Source organism: Lagopus leucura, unplaced genomic scaffold, assembly GCF_019238085.1.
Source record: "Lagopus leucura isolate 7727_CA_CO unplaced genomic scaffold, USGS_WTPT01 Super-Scaffold_100045, whole genome shotgun sequence".
Lineage (NCBI taxonomy): Eukaryota > Metazoa > Chordata > Aves > Galliformes > Phasianidae > Lagopus > Lagopus leucura.
In genome coordinates, this window is record NW_024962292.1 from 2974821 (window position 1) to 2995677 (window position 20857).

The 20857-nt window shown below is 36.7% G+C and overlaps 1 protein-coding gene across 4 annotated transcripts in view; it reads left to right on the top strand.

Moving 5' to 3' along the window:
* Positions 1–20857, top strand: part of PPP1R3D (protein phosphatase 1 regulatory subunit 3D) — a 125101-nt gene that overhangs the window by 78645 nt on the left and 25599 nt on the right. The window contains exons 3-4 of one of the 4 annotated variants that reach the window (XM_042884699.1): positions 16194–16276; positions 16590–16645. The exons of 2 other annotated variants lie outside the window; for them this stretch is intronic. The gene's annotated coding sequence lies outside the window, so the exon portion shown is untranslated. The remainder of the gene's footprint in view (positions 1–16193; positions 16277–16589; positions 16646–20857) is intronic. One more of the 4 variants, XM_042884698.1, reaches the window with a different exon arrangement.

Genomic DNA, 20857 nt, shown 5'->3' on the forward strand with positions numbered 1-20857 from the left:
CAAGCTTATTTAACCACTGTGTTGAAAGGAAAAAACTTGAAAATGTACTAATGGTTCTTTCTACTCTATGCAGTCTGTTCCCATACAGGCCTCTCTGCCTCTAAAGTACGTTTTCAGCATCTGCATTCTAGTTATGTTGAAAATCTCCCTGGTGATACATTAGATCTTAATAAACTCAAAACGCCATCATTTGGACCTTTGCTCGATTTTTTTAATGTAAATAACAGAACAGTTTTATATCCTTGCACAGAAAGAACAGCTGTTGCACTGGTGAGAAGGGTCTCTCACCACTACAATTTCTTGGATTTTGTAGCAGTGGTCTGTAGTCTCTTCAGTTACTGCTGGGCTGCTGTGAATCAGTGATGGAAACTTTTATGACATGAGACACGACTGCAAGATTTTTGCAAAGACTGTTTCTCTCTGTACTTGCTGTCTTAGCTGACAGCATCTGTCATAAATTCCCTCCATTTCTACCATTCTTACAGCTGGACAGATGCTAAATCGCTCCAAAATCATCAGGAAAATAACGTCTGGAAATTGAGTCAGAAAAAAATGACAGACATCAGGTTTAATGTTTAGAATTTTGCACTACAGGAGACAAGATGCCCATTGCCACCTCTGCCAGTTTCTCACAACTAGTTAGGATAAGCAATTGGACTGCTAGTTCAAATAGTTTTGAAGTATTTATAGCAAAATGTTGATATGGGTAGGCCTCAACTTCTTTATTTCTGTCTCATCTTCAGGCTCTTACACATTCAGTAAACAAAGTATTTATATATTTATATTTACAAAAGAATATGTAGAAGGACTCGCATTTTAAAGTTCACTGACCCTCAGAAATGAGAGTTTAAACAGAAAAGCAATTCTCTAGGCTGTTCTCCACACCTGTGCACAAACTTATCTCAGAATGAGTTGTAAATGAGATATAAGCAAAACAATGAGGGAGAAATTTCAATTGTTTTTAAAACTCAGAAGTTGTTTGAACTTCTTTGAGTTTGGTTGTGGTCATCAGAACTGTGAAAAAGAGAGAAAAAAATTCAACTTGCTCTCTGCAACCTATTTCCCAAAATCGATCCGCTCATTGAGATATTGGGCTCGTGATCATATGGGATCCAACATACAGCATTTCCCCAGCTATGGGGTGCCTCCTTTGTTCATATCCATATTGCATACTGGAGGAAAGTTCAGGTTTTTATCATAGAGTGAGTGCTGTTTTGCTTAAAACTTAAGCATATGATTTCTATGGAAGCAGAAGACGAAAATGTTTTTTAAATCCTATATTTTTATCCTTTTAATTCAATAGTTAAGGAGCTTCCTAAGAGGTCTTCAAGAGTAACACTTCAGAGCTTGTCAAGTATCTTTCCTCTGTTTGAATTTTCCACATTAATGGTCGTTGCTATGATACATCATGCCCACTGGTAGCAGCATACAACATGATTCATTTCATGGACAGGAGATCCCATGACAAGGACTTGTCAGAATAGGAAATTAAAAAGATGCTATTCCTGGAAGCAATGCATATAAGAATGCATGTAAATATAATTTGAAATTATTTAATCTCATAAGAAAATAGAAACATTTTAGATAAAAGTCTGGCAAAAATGCATCCAACTTATTTTACTTCTAATATACATTGTGCAAATCATCTTTCACAGTGCTTATGCTTATAGGTGAGCATTAAAAATTTCTTTTGAAAACTTTACATATCCAAATTGTTTTAGTTCAGACTTTCTGGAAGGTTAGTGTCTTCTCTGATGAAAACTAAAACTAATTCTGCACTTCCCCCTCAACATTATTCTTTGTTGGTAAAAGATGTATCACTCTCATTCATTCACCTTCCACATCCTCCTAACTACATTAAAATAGTCAATTACAGTCCTTTATTTCTTGAGTGAAAGGTCCATTAGTTTGCAAATTTCTGCAGAACAGCTGAGCATACTAACATTTGTTTTGACATTTGAGAAAAAGATGTTCTAAAGGAGATAGCAAACCAGATCCTCAACAGATATATGTCAAAATAATTGTTTGGCATGAACAGAAATGAAGTGGAGGGAATGACAAGGCTGAGGTGATAAACTAAGCAAAAAATATTCTTTTTGAAATTGAAGTGGAATTTAAAAGGTTAAACAGATGCTTAGTAATGAGTTTACACCAGAACCAGCAAAAAATCCCTTGAGGATGTCAGGGGTGAAAGATGGCCAGTTGCACCACCTCGCTGATCATAAATTAGCGCAAAACTTCACCTCAGGATCATAATCTTCTCCAAAAATAATTGCAGATATTAATATCAACTCTGCTCTAGATCTGTGATCTTGATCTTCTTTTTTTGTTGATTCTCCAGTAACACAGTTGGTATGGAATTCATCCAACATTGCCTCTTAATGAAGAAAGTGAGTTGGTTACATCCAGCAAGGAATCATCTCATTCCAGAGTTAAACCACTCTTTGTATGGTTTATTAATGTTATAATTTTATCAAGATTTAACACAATTATGTAAAGCTAATTTGTGTGCCTGCTGATGTAGGCTTACACATCCATGACCAGTGTGTTTACAGAAACAAGAAGATAAAAAGGAGTTATTTTTATAGCGCTCCTATAACAGTTAATTCCTCTTTCTTCCTGCAAACATCAAAGGATTTAGTTTTCTTTTTTTAATTTTTTTCTTTTTTTTTTTTTTGTGGCTGTTTTTTTTTTTTTTTAATGTACAATATTCCAGTCTCTCTGTGATCTCCATGGTGGGGAGATATTTAAACAAATTATTTGAGTGCCAATTTGCATGAAGATGCTGAACCCTACCTTGAAACAGGGCAGTTTACAAACTTCTTCAGAGGATATGCTCTGCACTGCACGAAGGGAGACAATATTTGGGATTAGAAGTAAAATTGTTTTCACTAGTGAGATGCACTATAAAAAGCTGGTAAAATGCCAGTTATGCTGTATTATGTGTAGGATATAAATTGAATCAATCCTATACATAATTGCTCCCTTCCTTCAAACCAAAGGAAACATGTACAACCTTCAACACCCTCATGCATGGCTTCAGGCTCTGTTTTAACAGCTTGCATGTAATTTGCATTTAGCAAGCATCAGCTATGACAATTTTTGCACTTGGAAATACCACAAAACAAGTACACTAGAAAAAAAGATTCAAGATAAATTAGCATATCTTACCAATGATACAGCAATAAAACCCACATTATCACTAACCTACATACAGTTAAAAAAATTAAAGCCACTTTTTCAGCTACTCTTAAGATAGCTTCTTAACTTACTGGCCAAATTCTTGTTTCCTAAACTTTATTCTTATATAATCAAAAAAAGCAGATTCAGACTGGGTAGCTGGTTGGCTACTAGATTTGAATGCACATGAATGCATTTCATAGATCTATTTATTTGAATAGATCTACTTCACAATCTTTATACATTCTATTACCACTACCTTTACAGACTCATTGCTGTGGAGAAAGAGATTATAAAAACTTTGACTGGAATCTTTCTTAAAATACACTTGCCTCTCAAAACATGTCTGTAAACTCATGGAAAGAGAGCTTCAAAAGAGAACATACTGAACTTACAAGTGGAAGGAAAAGAGAATAAATGGAAGAAAGAAAAATGATGTGATAGCTGTCAAAGTAACATAATCTGAATTCTCATTTTGCTGCAAATTCCCTTTATTATCCTGGAAGAATGGAGGGGCAGAGAAGGGGTTGTATATTCAGAGATACTTACTCCACTCATCATGCAGTTCTTGACCTCCTGCTCAGAACAACACATGGGTGAAAAAATAATGTTCAGAACTCAGATTTTTATTTCTTGACTGATAACCCTTCCCTCTGCCCTTGCACTTGAGAGGAGAGGAGGGGAGGGGAGGGGAGGGGAGAAAACTCATCAAGCACAAAATCCAGAGAGAGTGTGCGACTCCATATTAGTCAGTTACTCTGTGGCTAAAGCATTACTGAGCTTTTCATCAATTTGTCTTTCTTTTAATTAAGGAAAATACCAAATTCAGGTGAATTGATCTTTGCGAAGAGCCATGGGTGGTATCAATGGACACCTTCTGCAGCTGAACTTTATTGTGTTCATTACAGGGTACAACACTAGTATTTGCCAGTGGCAGCAGCATGTTATGGTCTGCATTTTTCATCTGAGATGAGTGGTACCTTTTGGGTTCAATAATCAAGACAGCTCCTTTGGTTTAGGTGTATATTGGATAAAATATTTGTCATATAATTTTTGAGAGTGTTTCATTACAGCTTTGTATTTTCACACAATTTCTGTTTCTGAACAAAAAAGTTTTTTTTCTTTGGGAAGTAATGTGAATTATTCTTCTTCCAGTATTTACTCCTCTACTGGCACGGCTTGTACAAAAACAATCTCAGGAGTTGTAAAATGCTGAATGCTCCTGCGGTAGCTCTGGAAAAGCCCACGAGGGTTTAACAGTTATATTCACTACCAATATATCATATGTGAGTAGGCTAAGATGAAAATTAGTTCATTACAGAATTATAATGTCATGGTGAAAACAACATCCTTTCTGTGCAATAAACTTAAGGCGTATGTCTAATACGGACAGTGCAACCCACAGAGAAGCACTCTCAGAAAACTGTACTGCATATTAAACAACCAGAACTGCCTCCTTCTGGGCTATGTGTAAATAAATGATCACAGTATTAGGCTTCAAACAATCTGACTTTAGAGAAGAGAAAATAAAGGCAGCGTAATGCTGACACATAGAACTTACAAAAGGCTCTTGGCTTAACTCAGATGCAGCCTCTTTAACTATTAAACCAAAATAACTCCAAAAAATCATTAGTGGAACACTGTTCCCTAGTGGCTAAAGCAAGGCTATCAGGACTCTGTGAATAATTGATTAATTTTTTTTTTTTTTTTAAATAACTGCCACAGGAGGAGAAAATAAATTCTGCTTGGATTGACCCTAAATAAAACTTTTTTTCTTGGAATGGAATGCTAGAGGAAAAAAGTTTTGTTTTCAGGCATGAGAATTTTTTCAGTACTACTCAATGCCAGATTTTGGATGCTTTAGTCTTCATTGCCACCAGAGTTGACTATGTAACAAGATGGACAAGTAGACAAGACTGGGGATAAGCACTGTGCCAAAAGGGGGTTGAAATGATAAGAAATGAATCTAGGTGGGTAAGTGGGAAGACGTAACCTGCATGGCTATGTAAAGATTTAGAATAAGCTACAGAGGAGCAGCACTGCATTTTAATATTTTACTATAATTTTCCATTTATTAGTAGTAGTAATTTATTTGTTAATATTAATTATTCATCTATTATTGCTTTTTTACAATTTGAAAAGTATGAGTTACATTAAAATGAGGCTGCTTTATATTTGACTATGGTAGGACTTTGTTACCAGCTTACCAATGCTGCTGTGCTGGTCCTGGAGCAAGACTGTGACATGCCAGCCACTGTGCTATAGCAGTTGCAAAAAATGCAGTGCTTTCTGTACTGAGAGCTGTACAGTCTGCAGGATAACGTGGAGATGTCAATGTAGCGTTGCTATGGAAAAGAGGATTTGCAATCACATTATTGAATTATCTGCTATATGATTTTGAAGCCAATTCTGAATAGAGTTTAGTCAGTTCATTTTAGGTAACGAATACAACAGTATAAAATAGGTTGTTAAGCGCAATTGATTTCTCAAAACTTCCCCATAATCATACTGGGTAACCCATTACAGTGGCAAGCTATTTTCTGGCAGGAAGGATAGCATTAGTAGGATGTGTCCATTTACTGTATTTGCCTCATGATATAAAGTTTGCTCCCAGACACAGCTGCTTCAACCAGATGATCAGAACTTTGTGATCTTCCATGTGGACTGTGAAAATGGCAGTAACCATCATCATCTGTATCAGAGGATTAACATGTCCATAGAGCTATATTCTGATTTTGACTGAAACAAAGCATTCATGACAGAACGTCCACCACAAGAAAGTTAAAGCACCATTGGTTTGGGGGCCAGCACAGGGATGCTTTGATTGATCATGTACATGTGGCAGCTTTTACCTACCAGGCTCTTCTGTCCCAGCAGAGAGAAAACCTCTTTATCCTTCAAAGCATTACCCTCTCTGAAAAAGTGACTCTGTAGGGAAAATCCTGCTTTATTGTTTGAAGAGTTCTGAAAATAGCTAAAAGGCAAAACATATATGTCCTTCCTTTTTAACATAGGGTTTAAGGACACACTAAATGGAAAAGGGCACATTTCTGAGTCAGCAAATAGAGAAAAATAGACTGTCAAGCTGGCCTAGTTCATTATACATCATAAAAACAACAGTTGAAAGTGCTGTTCGCTGCCTTACAATATCTACCAAGTACTATTTGCACATTTTTGGAGCTACAAATTAGTATCAACTCTATTTCTATTACACAATTTTGTAGTATGGTCCTTCTTCTTCCCTTGCCTTCCTCCCCCCTCTCTTCTTCCCTCCCACTGCTGGCTCTCTTGCAACCCTGAGAGTTTCCAACATGCTCCTCCCTCCTGGCCAAAAGAGGATCCCCAGCATTGATCCTAAATCTCCCTGGGAGCATCCTATTGTGTGCATAGGTGATTCACATTTGATTCACATCAGAAGTTTACATACATCATCTGCATGTTCCTATGTATGTGCACTTACTACTTGCTGGGAAACACTCTCACAATGTTTTTCACCTTTCAACAGCATTTCAGAAACACACAAGGCCATAGTGCTCTCACCAGCACTGAAAACATCTGTGACATTTGTTCTCAGTGTGCCCTGTGGGACTTGTCACTGCTCCACCTGCAGTGGTTTGCCCACAGTGCTTCATCTGTGGGATGCCAGATCCCTTACACAAAGGAAAAGAAACCTCCTGGGAGAAGTTATATGAAACCCTCACTTGTTCTTCTTTTGCAAGACTTCACTTGAGCAAAACTAGAACAAAATGTTACATAGAAAAGCAAATAAACTACAAGAAAGGATGTATCTGAGAATGGAAATATAGACTGAAAATTTAGGACAGAATCTGAGTTTGTAAACTGCAATCCTTACTTTCCAGCTGGCTCAAAGTAAATGCTACACTTATTCCAATGGCTGCCAACAAAAAGCAAATGTCAAGAGAGTGAGAGGAGGAAGGAAGGAAGAGCCAAAGGCAAAAGGGGGCTTAGAGAGGCTTCTGCCACAGGATCCTCTCACAGAGTACATTCCTGCTACCAAAGAGGATCCATTCACCTACTTTGTTTTGGAACCACTGTTTTTTGATCTTCTTCTATTTCCCCAGTAACATGAAGCAAGACTACTTTCTTCTTTATTTTTTAATTTGTTAAGTAAAATTGTCTGATACTGAATTTTAAAGCAATGAGCTTCAGTAAATTAAAAAAAAAAAAAAAAAATTGGTCTGAAACATCCTTCAGGACTTTTTGAACATTTGCCTTCTTTCCAAAGTTCATGCCATTCCTCTACAAGACATCTTCAAACTCCAGTTCTTGAGTACTGCATTGCTGGAGTCTGAGGTCTGTGCTAAAGACCCATCTACGATCTTTTGCAAATGATAATATGTCAGCCCAGGATGAGTCTACTTTGCTTGGAACACAGCACCATTACATTGGCATACTTTAAATCATGTTTGTGTATAATAAGAATTTAAAATATAAGATAACAAGTAGACTGTAAGTAGACTCTTTGAAAATAGGTAGTTATTTTTCTAAATTAGTACAACTGTGTGTATGATAATGTGGTTCCCAAGCACGGCACAAATTGTTAAACAATATTTTCTTCAAAATTTTTACCCCAAATGTGAATCTCTTCACCTAGATTTTATTTTTCTTTTCCTGTACAGTAACATCCACAGCAGGAACAGAGCATCAGCAAGCCTTAATTTCTAAATTTGCTCTTCATTCAGCTGGTATAAAGTTTTTCATGGTGGCCTTTCCATGTCATAAATATTAAATGCTAATGTGTAAGCTCCATCTGGAAGACTCTTCATTCTCGAATTCTCAGCTCTGTTTCCTCACATAACAACCAATAACAGAGATCATTAAATGAGAAAAATTTTATTTAGGAACACTGAGAATGTAACCTATAGTAGGCAGCATATGCAAAATATTAAGAAGTCATGTTTTATTGGCCAATTTTTCTTTATTGCTGCTTATCTATGAAGAAATGAGAAGATAAAATCATTAGAGTCATAAAAAAGCTACCATACCAAGTATACTGCTTGCATCTGAATTTGCTTTACTTTTTTCATGTTGTTAAAGTACAATAAGGAAAATATGCCTATAAAACATTTCATACTAACTTCTCCAGTGCTGCTCACTCTAATATGAAGCTCTCAATTTCTTGTGTTCCTATTTGACACTAATTATTCTCCTTGGAATGCTTCATTATGCTCAGTTTTCTTTGCATGTATATGTGCTCTCGTGTGTGAAAAAGATGTAAAGTCTGTTGTTCACAGTAAATTTTACTCAGATTCAACAGTACCAATTTATAACCATTTACATTTACAGAATGCTTTTCACTTTGGATGATCCAAATGTGCTTTTCAGACTTTTATATTCAGAACTGTAGAATGCAGCCAACTTCATATGGATTGTTGTGCAGTCTGATAGCATCCAGTAGTATAAGAAAAATGGCCTGGAAATCCAACAGTAAGAAGTGCTAGTGCAGAATATCAGCACCAAAGTGGCTAGTTAGTGGTGTGTGAAAAACAACACTTTCTGAAAGTGACCTTATGAAAAAAATGTATGTTTGTTTATTTTGTAAAATTAATTTTTTTGAGGGAATAAACTATCACTCTGATACAGGTTTATTATTTATTAATAAATATTGAGTTTAACTGGAGCTTTTATAGAAAATACATGATTTTCCATTAGCCATATCATGCTAAGAAGTTTTGCAAATTCTTCCTAAAACAAGATCTGTTATTCACATTGATAAGCAGCGCCGTAGAAATCAAAGGAAGTAAGAACAAGGATGAAAAGGAACTCTCCTCAACCTTGTGAGTTCAAAAACTACTGATAGCATTTTCAATATCAACATTTTTGTCTTTTGAGAAGGAGCTCCAGAGAAATTAAAAGTATATGGCAGTTCTCCAGGAAATCTTTCCAAATATTTGAATGTATGTTCTTTGTAATAGGGTTTTTTTTTTGAAGACAACAGGCCTGAATACAAGCATGTGTTGCACATGGTAACTTCTTTGTTGGCGGAATATATTCCTATCATTGATTCTCTTTTTGATTTCTATATTCTTCATTTATTTGTTGTTTTTTTTTTTTCATTTAGAAGAAGAATAATTACTGTTTTTTTCCTGTTGTTTCAAGTTTCCTTCTTTCCTTACACAAAAATAAAAGCAAATGGAAACCAACTCTTGCTGATTTTCTAGTGGATAGATTACGAGCAGTTCACATTGTTTTTCCTGAATAGTTTTTGTAAGTCCCTAGACCATCTGTAAGTTTTAACATACATCACAATTCCATTAAGCATGACACATAACTGTTGCACACCACGGCGCACCCATCAAGCTGATGTTTACCTGAAGGCCTTTGAATAGATTTTGTCAAGATCAAAAGTAATTACTTTGTAAAGTTCATTTCCCACCCCGCATCTCTTTTCTGCTGGATAAATATTACAGAAGATGAAATATGGAAGGGTCATTTACATCCATCACTTTTAAATATTAGCAATAGGTGTATGTAGCTCACTGTTGTGTAAAAATCATTTGGATACATCATTCCAAGTTGAATAACAGATTATTTTAGATAAAGAACTAAGCACAGTTTATCCTTGTCAACCTGTATTGAATAAAATGATGGGAAGGGGCTGTCTATTAATTTTATGGCTAATATATCTTCCCTCAAAATTGTCATACTTCGTAAACATTTTTGTTAGCCAATAATATTCAAGTGTGTATATGATTCAAGCAGCTTTTATGTCTTATTAAAGTATGTATTAAATTATGTACAGAAACACACAGTAATACAGCATTTCATTCAAGTAATGGATATTTTAAAAATACACCTACTTTCCAAGTAAAGATTTACTTGGAATATAACATTTCAAATGATTTTTTTAGTGATTTCCTTCTGGAAGACTCTCGAAGGCATCAGTGAGCATCCTCCAGTGAAGCTTTCCCTATATCAGGGAATGGAAATGCAGAAAGAGAGTTGGAAATGTTTAATATCACCAATCTTTGTCCATTTTTTGAAATTTGTAATAACTTAGTGAAAGATGTCTCAAGATGAGTCTATATATCCAATAGTAACGCTATCCAAAATGATATACTGTAAATCCTTTCTAACAGAGTAGTGTAGGATGCTCTGGCTTTATTATGCTGTAGCTTTACTCAGTCACAACTTGACTGTGACACAACTTCAAGATTTGTGTTCATGTGTTTGCATGTAGACTTCCAGCACAATGTTGATTTTTTTTTTGCTTTAATTGACATGAAAATGGACATGCCATAGCAGAACTAATCCTTATCTGATTTCACTACTTTGCCTTTTTTCCTCTTCCCTCCAACAGAATTCTGCTAGACATTGTTGTCTAAAGTAAAAAAAAAAAAAGATGGGTGCTGTTGGGTGAGGACTCAGATATTTTGTGTATGAATTTGTTTTGTAAGCATTTTCAGAGAGAGTTAAAAACTCATATTATGGAGGATATTGCACATGTTCTGTCATGTAACGAAAGACTCATCCATAACATTTGTTAATCTTGGATGGTGTGACAAATTCAAAGTGTTTGAAAGTCTCTCAGGACAGTTCTTTAAAGTGTGTTTTGCTCTCTTTTTCATTAAAGATCCAGGCTCATGTTTGAAGATGAATCCTCAGCTGGAAAGTTGCTTTCAGTTTTAAGTGGAGAATTGACAGATTTTATTCAATCAGGTTTTGGCTCCAATCCATTCTTGTCTGTCAACCTTTCCAGAACTCCAATTTCCTTCTTCTTTTTCCTTTTCTTTTTGAAGTCTTGGGAATTGAATTAAATAAATAACATGTGGCATCCCAGAAAAAGCAGACTAATGTAACTACTAGAGCAAAGGGAATGTTTTTCAGTTGGAGAGTGAACAATGCAATGGAATGGTCTGTTACATCAGTCTGTGCTACCAGTCCAACTGTCATTAGGGAAATTAGGATTCTTGCCATGTTTCATATCCAGAAATACAATTTTGTTTGTACCCAAAAACTAGATTCTGAGTGACAACAAACTTCAAAATGTGTATGAATTCATATTGAGCTCTAAATTAAGTGGCTTAATCTGTCATTTCTTGTAATTAAAGATGTGGACGCAGCAGACATTAAATTGCTCATAGGATTAGCATCTTTATTTAGGAAATTCATTGTCCTTCATAGTCTTTAGATAGATTGGGAGTAACAGAAAGCTGTAACTGCTAACTCTGTGTATCTCTTTCCCATATTGCAAAAAAACTGTGGAACTTCTCTGATTGCACAGCTTTGACTGAAATCCATTCAGAGACTTCCTTTGCCTCACTGACTGTATGTTCATCTATTACCTGTTTTATTTTTATGCTGACATATTCATCCGTCCAGCCTGAAGTAGAATGGTTTATCTTTAGTCATTACATGAATTCTTATAGCAATAACATTCAGAGGAGCCTTTTACTGAGACATAAACTGTAGGCTAAAATGTCACAGAATTTTATTAGACAATCTAAACTTAATTGCAGATAAATTGATGCTCTCATAAAAGATGATGCGAAATTTCTATTAACTCCAACATATGGTAACTATTCATAGGAGGACAGCAAATAAAGATATCACTAAATGTAGCTTTAAAACAATCAAATTAGGAAAGTGCTTTATTTATTTTGAATGAAAACTCCTAATATATCAATTAATTTTAATATTCCATAAGATATGAAAATACACCCATGTTGCCAAACTATTCTGAACTTTTACTTATACCAAATCTGAGAAATGCCAAAGGCTGAAATAGAGAGCTGCAAGGTTTACTTAACAAGTAATCTTTCAACCTCAGTAACAAACTATGACACAAATAGATGTCACTGCTTTGGCATTTCAGCTCATGGCTGATATTCGGCACTGTCACATTCACGATTGCTGAAGTTTGAATTTTCTATATGGAATAAAATGGCCTTTGCTCATAATATGGCCCAGCAAAAGTTGGACAGAGAGCCATGGCTTTTGGCTTCTGTTACCAGTTTTGTCACCAAGCTGTCAGATAATCATGTCAGCCTTGTAAGTCTTAAACACCTTTCTCTTCTTTCACTGAAGTTCATCTGAGATCTAACTAATAAATTAATCCTACAGTGAATGATACTTGTATGTAAAAGATATTGCAGATAGCAAAGTTTAATTATTTGTGTCATTACTGACCCAGTCTTTAGAAATGTTAGCAATAAGCTTTAACAATTAAATGAACTGTATTCATTACAGTGCAAACTTTATTCTGTCTTGTTCTCATGCTGACAAGTTCTGAACCATCCCACTTCGTCTTGATACACAGTTTAAATGTTCCATGGTGACTTTAAAGCTGTTCCAAGTTAATCACACGCTGCTAGAGACCATTGCACACAGACAAGTCCTGTGCTAGCAATTCTGACAGTTCATAGACAATTATATTTTGTGTTCGCCTCAGCTAACATATCGACTGAATAAAGAGTGAGAACCAAAAACAGCTCCAAATGCTGCACTCAGTAGTTAGTTAAGTAATTTCTTTCTTTTTTCATTTCATTGCCAAAAATCAAGATGGTTTCTGAAGACATTTTAAATCTATATAGACACTTGGCTATAGTACAGTTGTTCTACTGCAACTGTAATATGTAAGGGAGGACTGGAAAAGATCCAGGGAGCTTGTTTTCACACCAAAGATCCTTTATAGGATTTGAAATCATACTGGAAGGGCAGTGCGCCCCGGAGAGTCAAACACCATGATGTGAGTTCCCATTTGACACTGTGAGTAATTTGATGCTGCATAATATTTACATAGCCACCTCTTCAGGAGTTGAGATTAAAGCATTCTAATTATATCATATACGTATGCAACAGAGCTGAACATCCCAACCAGGCTGTTATCGTGACATACTTCCAGTTTTCTCTTTGCTTGCCCAACTAGACAAAAGACACTTTTAAAGGCTTAATAGAGTCCACCAGTAATGTCACTACGGAAACATAATCTCTTAGAGACTGCTACTTAAGCAGAGTGCCATCTTCGCTCACCCAGAGAGGACTTAACAAGTCTTAGCTAGAAATACCCTGCAGTGCCAATGATATGTATAGTATTCAGGGCTGTCGTGATCATACAGAACAGGACAAGAAATAGGACATCAATGAAAAAGAGTACTAAAAAACTGCCGTTACTGGCTTATCATATTGTAAACCAAAGCATGTGGATTGCTAGTACTGTGGGTTTTTGTTAGAAAACAATAAGTGTGAAAGGCAAAAACCAAACAAATTTGCAACTTAATGGAGGATGCTGGATTTGTATCTTCAGTACTTATCCTGGGGAAGAGGATTGTACTCCCACAGGCAGATGGTCAGTGCAGATAGACACTGCAGTTGCCACCTAAGAGGTTTATTCCCTTCACTCCACGGGGAGTTGGGTTCCTGCTGCAAGAGGCCAAAAATCCACTAATTCTCTATTCACTTCAATATATTCCTGTGTTGTGCCATGTTTGTATTATCAGTATTTATCATACTCAGTCTATAAGTTTCTGTCAAACCTGTCGAGGAATGCAATCACTCTGAAGTTTCTCAAGGAAAGCTTTTGCAGCTTTTAAGAAGCATTTCATTGACTACATTTTTTGTTCTCATTAGTACAAATTAAGAACCTAGGCATTATGTGTCATTGTGGAGAATGCTAAAAGAGTATTATAAGTATTTTTTAAAACTTTAGCTTTGATTTTCTTAAACAATGCCTTCCACATAATGTGTGATGAAATATTATATATTCTGGAATGTAACGCTCAGATATCATATTACTTCTATTCACACTTGGTGAAAATGGATAAGACTGTTTCTTGGACTGTGTTCTTCTATTTTCCCATTTTGCTACATAGATAACAACCTTCAAAAAAATAAACAGGCTTCACAGAATTAATTCTATTTCAGCAGCCTAATCCTCCAAGTTTAGTAGAAAGCAACAGGAAAGTGAAATATTTGCATTTCAGTTTCCATGTCAAGGCTGTACTCAGTTGTGAATAACAGTCAGAATCCTGGGGGTACACGCTGTCCCTTCCAGTGCCTCACAGCAGCTCTTCTTTATTTCACTTCTCTTATCCTTTCTGGTATTTTAAAAGCAGAACATTAGAGCCCTGCTACCCAAATAACCAAGATTTGAAAGGTCCTGCATTAGTTATTGATACTGGAAAGTGAAGTAGTGGATAGTTCCACTCTAGTCTGTCTTGATAAATTTGCTGTGATAGGTGAGTTAATAGAAAATAAATAGAGCAGATCTAGTAATAAATTTCTATCCTGACAGATTTGACATCTCTCCACCCATGTACTGAAGACAAGTTGAGAGATGTGTGTATGATTAACATCGCCTAAATGGGTGGTGTCTGAATTAGCATACTGTGCTGTAGGCACTTGGAAGGTTCTATATTCTATAGTAATACCTAACAGTTAAATTGCACTTTACATTTTGAAAGTACTTTGGTGATGAGAGATTAGGTTCCATTAAAAATAGTTACAGATCCATATGTGGGAGAGAAAAAAAATGTTCAATGCTGACTGTAGGCATCGAGGCACTAGTGGAACAGAAACAACAGGAAGATGCTGCAGCATTTCATAACAAGGTAGTTTTGCTTGTAAAGACTGTTTTATGAGAGTTGACTGCTGAGAACAGTAACGAACTGTAGGAAGAATGACTTATTCTGTCCAGTTTGAGGTTCAGTTTCTCCAAGTGTTCAGGCACAGACCTAGATTGCCTTCATATAGAGGTCTATTCCCAGTTGATTTCCATAAACATGAAAATGGATCAAGGACAGAATGAAATGTGGATTCTCTTCTTCCCATATACGTACTGAGTGGAACAAATTGAATTGCCGATATAGCCTAGGAGAAACATGCAGTACATCAGTACTTTCTCCTTTCCTATTAATTTTCTTTGTATTCCTTTTGTGCAAAATGTAATTTTTTGATTTCTTCCCTGTGTGGCCACACTCGGTTTCTGACACGTGTTGCTATACAGTGGTCCAACACGAGCAAGGAGAATCCAGCTGACCTTACATTAAACGTAAGAGAAAGGTAAAAAGTGCTGTCAAAGGCATAAAGTTAGCTGACAGACACAATAAATCTAATTTTGGGTAGGTATTGTTCATAACCAAATCAGAAATATATTTGAAAAATAAAAAAAAGCAATTTTAATCATTCCTTTTTCCGTGGAAACATTTCAGGGTGGCAAACACCATTTCAAAGTATACGGTGTGATATTAACCCTGAAAAAAAATGAAGCAGTGGAGAAATCTTGAGTGATTTTAAATATTTGCTGAGAATCAACGGCTCTCTGGCTCTCACTGCACTCAGTAAAGCTGCAGGAGCTCAGCACTTCATTATGCTTGAGATCAACAGCCTCTAATCCAGACCTCTTTCTGACACAGTTTTAATAGAGTTGGTTTCTCTAATAGATGAATGTATTGCATTCTTTTTCCTTCAACATTGTTGCCTATTTTTTTCTTCAAAGAAACTTTTTATAAATTTACAAGCAAGGCAATGAAGCCCTTTGATCTCTACAATGTATGTACTATTTATACCTGAGATGGTGAAGCTGGTTTTGTCTAATTATTTTTGACATCTTGCAAATATTTGCAAAATTCTTCATGGGGATTAAAAAGAATCACAGCATTCTATCTCTCTGTGACAAAAAAAAAAAACCAGTGTTCTCAAAAGGCAAAACAATTGTTTGTCTGTTTACTCTAAGATCCTAGACATTTATCTTCCAACATGGCACAATTTCTCTCAGGTAGCAAATGAATGCATCCCATTTTTAGAGGATCGCTAAGTTTCCACAAATAGAACTGTTCTTTGCAAGATCAAAATAAAATAGTGCTTAAAGTGGAGTGTGTTTGAAAAGTATCAATTCCACCTTTTCAGAATGTGTGACTTCAACGTTGTGGAAGCTTTTCTATGCAGAAGCTGCCATTTTAGGGTACAGTATATTTGAGCTTCTGCTAAACCACTGACTAGAACAGAACTGCTGAGGCAGTCACTAATTTGCTCATCTCTGTTGGCTTACACAGGCTTGGAGAAGCTATGAGGTGCATGGCCTCCATCAGGACATGCTGCCAAAGCCAGATCGTAATAAAACAACAACAAGTTTCATGTAAGTTGCCAAAACATTACTTTTTAAACTATTGCACCGAGTGGAAAATTTGTCTCAGAAGTGATTTTGCACTGCAATTTTGCTGCCTTTCCTAAAACTTCTGTGTTGTTCGTGGAAGTGCAAGAAGCACCATCAAATTAAGATATATAACTTCTTTAATAGTCACGTCTTATGGACTTCAGTTTCTCAGTAAATTGTTTCAGTGTCTTAGAAAGGTTCTACTGTGGACATGACAGGATTCACGCAGCACAAGCACTGCAGTAAATTTATATTAAGAATGTCACTGCGTCCCTCATTTTGTGTCCTTTCCAAGGTGAACAGAAGTGTCATCAGCAAGTGGTTTGTGAAGGTGTCTGTGAGTATTGGCAGGTAAATAATTTTTTTAAACCAAAGTTAACAGTCCATGTAATCACGTGCATCAATCTGATTTCTGTAGAGGCAGCTGTACTGCTTAGTCTGCTCGGGTAAGAAGTCCAAAACACACAAGATAAATGGGAGCACAAGGCTGGCAAGGAGCACACTGAGAGCACCCCATGAAGATGGAATACATGTGATAAGCTCTGAAAGTATGAGGTACAGAGGGGCTATGCTAGGTGTGTGCAAAAGGAGTGACAGATACAGGGGGCCTGCTGGTTTGTAGGTGGCTGTTTAGATCAATCTCTTGTTATTATTGGAAAAGCTATAGTGTTCCTTTCTGAGTGAAAAAAAAAAAAAACAGCAAAGTATTTAAGATGTTAAAGCTTTGTACAATAACTCAGTCTTGTATGCAAACAGCTTTCAGCTATCTGCTAAATCTGAATCTGGATAGATGCTTGTTTGATGCCATAGAGCCAATAAGACTGCCAGAACCAGAGCACTCAGGACCATATTCTGTAGGGTTCCTTTAGACCCTGACTATTGTTCATGTAACTCATCGGAGGGAAATCTCAGCCTTATGGGTCTGTTCTACTGTTTTTAAAGGGCTGCTGTAAACATCACATCGACCCTGAGATTTCTCTGATGGTGAGATGTTTGGGTACTGCACATCCAGGCAAATCCTACTTTTTCAGATGTAAAGCAGTTTTTTGACAAACACCTTCTGCATCGCTTCTTTCTACAAAAGCTTGAGGAAACTTCCATACTGGTATAAGAGGTTTTCTGTACGAGGCAGAAATTGCTCAATGTTGGATTATAGGACTAAATAAGTCCCAGTGGCCTTATGGCTATAGACAAGTGCTTCAAGTCTTTTAATATGTTTTTTACAATCAGTTGCATTAAAAAATACTATTTCAAGTCTCCTCCTAAACCCTGATGATTGCACCAAAGAACACCCACATTTTAGTTAAGATCCCTTGTTTTCTCCCATTGTGTGCCACCTTGTGTTAGTGTAGCCTTCATGTTATTCAGCCTCTTGGCCAAAGACCACTGGTATCTCGTGTCCTTTTGGTGGATTTAGACATCTCCCACGCCTTCTACTGACAGTCAACACAAAGGCTTGAAACTCTTAATACTACTTAGAGAATCTATTCCTCTGTACTTCAGATGACATTTTGCTGCACTGCCTTCAGCAGAACTGCAGTGCTATTTGTTCTCACAGCCAATCAAAGCTACAGTTTGTGTGGCTTTCACCAGTGAGTGATGGCCTAGTGCTGTCACTCTAAGGATGTATTGCTCTCTCAGAGTATTTACATCTTGAGCTGGACTGACAGGAAGATGAAAAGAAGGCTTGGGTGCTTGGCCAGCTTTTGTTTTATAATTTAAAAGAAGCTTTGTATTCATACACTGCATCCCTATTTCAGTGTGTCTCTATTTCATCCAGGAGCTGAAAAAATTTATAGCTCCCAGATCTTACATAATTTTTAAAGTAATGTTTAATAATCACCATCAAGACACTGATAAAGAGCTATTAGAGCTCTATTTCTTATTAACCATTTATAGTTTTAAATTGTATACTTCGGTAGGAGTGTAAACTAGGCAGAAGGACAAATCAGTTTTGCAATTTTGATTGCTAGCCATCCAGGTAAAATATTTCACATGATGGCAGAAGTCAGTAAAAATTTCTGCAGCTGCTTCTGTTTTCTGTTTGGAAGACAGGTAGTAAAATCACACTAGATTCAAGCTTTGTGAACATACATGTGAATGTAGCTACTTTTTGTAGCATCTCCCACTGGTAAACCATCAAGACACTGAAGATTGAGGAGGCCATTTTGAAAAGCATTAGTTTTATTTTATATACCAATGAAGAAAAGTCTGTAATCAATCATTAATTACTTGTGCTGCAGCAGTACTCCAAGACACAAGCAGCTGCTCAGGTTCCAATATACTAGATGTGCTGTGAATGCACTGGAAGATGTAGTCCATTCAAAGAAAGGGTTGGTGTAAATACAATAACTAAACTTTTCACTTTGTGATATATCAGCAACCGGCACATTTTTGAAAATGTTCCCCAAATGTTCTCCCTTGCACAGACCATACAAATGCAGCGAGTAGCAGACGGCACCCAGCAGGTGTCTGCACAAAATCTGCTCCTGGAGAGATTTCCAAAAGCGATTGCTCTGCCTTTACTTTTGATCTTTTCCCCAACCAAAAGCATGTTGTGTTTTTGTTTTATTCTATTCCCTCTCTTACTATTTCATCCTCAGCCACAAATGCATTCTACAGCATTTCTGCCCCTCATGTTTTTCAGTCTCAGTGAGATCTTTGAAATTTGACTGGCAAGGCTAAATACCTATTTTGCTGTTTAAACACCAATTACTTACAAGAATCTTTCATTCTTCAAGTAGTTCCGAATGTCTCACATGAGACTGAATATAAAGACAAGAGCACCAACACTCCGCTGACCTCCCGTTACTGAGTAACTAATTTTATTGCACACCTTATCAAATTAGGTAGCCTTTTGGAATTCAGAAATGTTGTCTTATGAATTGTTATAGATGCTGTGCCAGAACATCAGCTGATTAACATCAAGATATTGCTTACTAATAAAAATAAATATGGGTTTATGAAATTAAGTATTTACATAAAAACATATGTCTGATGGTATGCTTTAGGTGTGCCATCTGTCATGCTACCTTGTTAGCAAACACAAAGATGCTGCCAAAAAAGTTTACTATCTGAAACGGATACAGAAATTATGGTGGTACTGTGGAAGTAAAGCTTAGACATACTGAAGGAAAATCAGGTGGTGAGTATTGTAGAACGACCACCTTTCTTCCACCTTTAATACTGCTGCAAAGCTCAGCTGCATGCCCATGTTTCTGTAATGAAGTTTGAGAGAGAATAACATGTATTTAAAGCTAGCTCAGGGATCAAACGTAACATTTAAACGTATTTTAAAAATTAGGTGTGTACAAGAAATGCTAAGTCACAGTTTGAACCAGTGATGAAGCACCTGATGGGAAGGCAGGGCCAACCCAGGAGAGCTCAGCTGTATGCAATGAATCTGAGTGACTAGAAGGGCTGGAGTCAAGATTCACCCCTTCCTGGACCTCATTTAAGGATTGGCAGCAAAGGCAAGGATATTTTGCTGGAGATTGTTGCCTGCTGAAGGTCTTCTGAAGATAAGCAACTTTATTTCTTTCTTTTATTGTGTCTATGGTAGCTGCATTTGGGCTTATCCTTATTTGCTGTAGCTAAAGGCTTTGCCACACTACTATTGTCACTGCATTTTTCCATCACATTATAGCAGTACAAGGTGGCATGGAAGTTCTTAATGCCTCGTTCTTGATGATGGTGTTATTTTACTTTGTCTTAGTGTTTTTGTGCTTGTCATGGCAGTGAGTATTTAAACATTTTTGTTGAACTGCTGAATTAAGATGTATCATCTTAGTTTGTTTTAAATAGGTGATATAATTGCCAGAAGGATCTGAATAGAGTTTTTCCAAAAGAAAGAGAATGTGTAGTCTGTACAGGAAGGGATAAATGAAGAAGTAGTCCATGAGATTTCCTAGGAAGAACCGAGCTGTGGTATGATTAAAGGTGACAGTTCCAAGGATAGTAAGGGAGGTAACATGTTCTAGATGACAGAGCACGCAAAGAATTCTCTCATGCTTTTACGAATACTCATTTTTTTTAATCCAAAAGGAGTAGTCAGTCATCACTTCCTTCTACAGCTGACAGCTGGTTTGGTAACATAAGTTTGTACTACTGCTTGGGGTTGCAAATTCTGGAAGCATTTCCTTCCTTTCTTGTTCAATCTGTGTGTGTGTGGCCTTTCCCCTATCAGTAGGGACTCCAGGGTGCTTTGCAAGTCCCCTCTCCGTTGCTGGAGACTGCCCAGCATGCTGTGGTTGGCTGCTCCTGTTTTGCCCAATTAGTGCCTCTCCATGCAGCATCTCCTGTCAATCATTGTCATGCCAGTGGTGTTGCTTCCAGCAATGCCAGCTCAACAAAGAGGAGACAAACAGCATAATGGTTGCCAGCAGCTGAAGTAAAGCTGAGGTAGAATAATTGTTTCAAGTGTTTTAGGCATTTCTGAAATACTCACATACAAAAGAACAAATTGCTAGACAGGCACGGAATGGCAAAGTGGTGCCTGAGTTTAGCTCTTTGGTACCAGCTGCAGTTTGTTCCTGTTGCCAGCCGCAGGAAGGTTCGCTAATT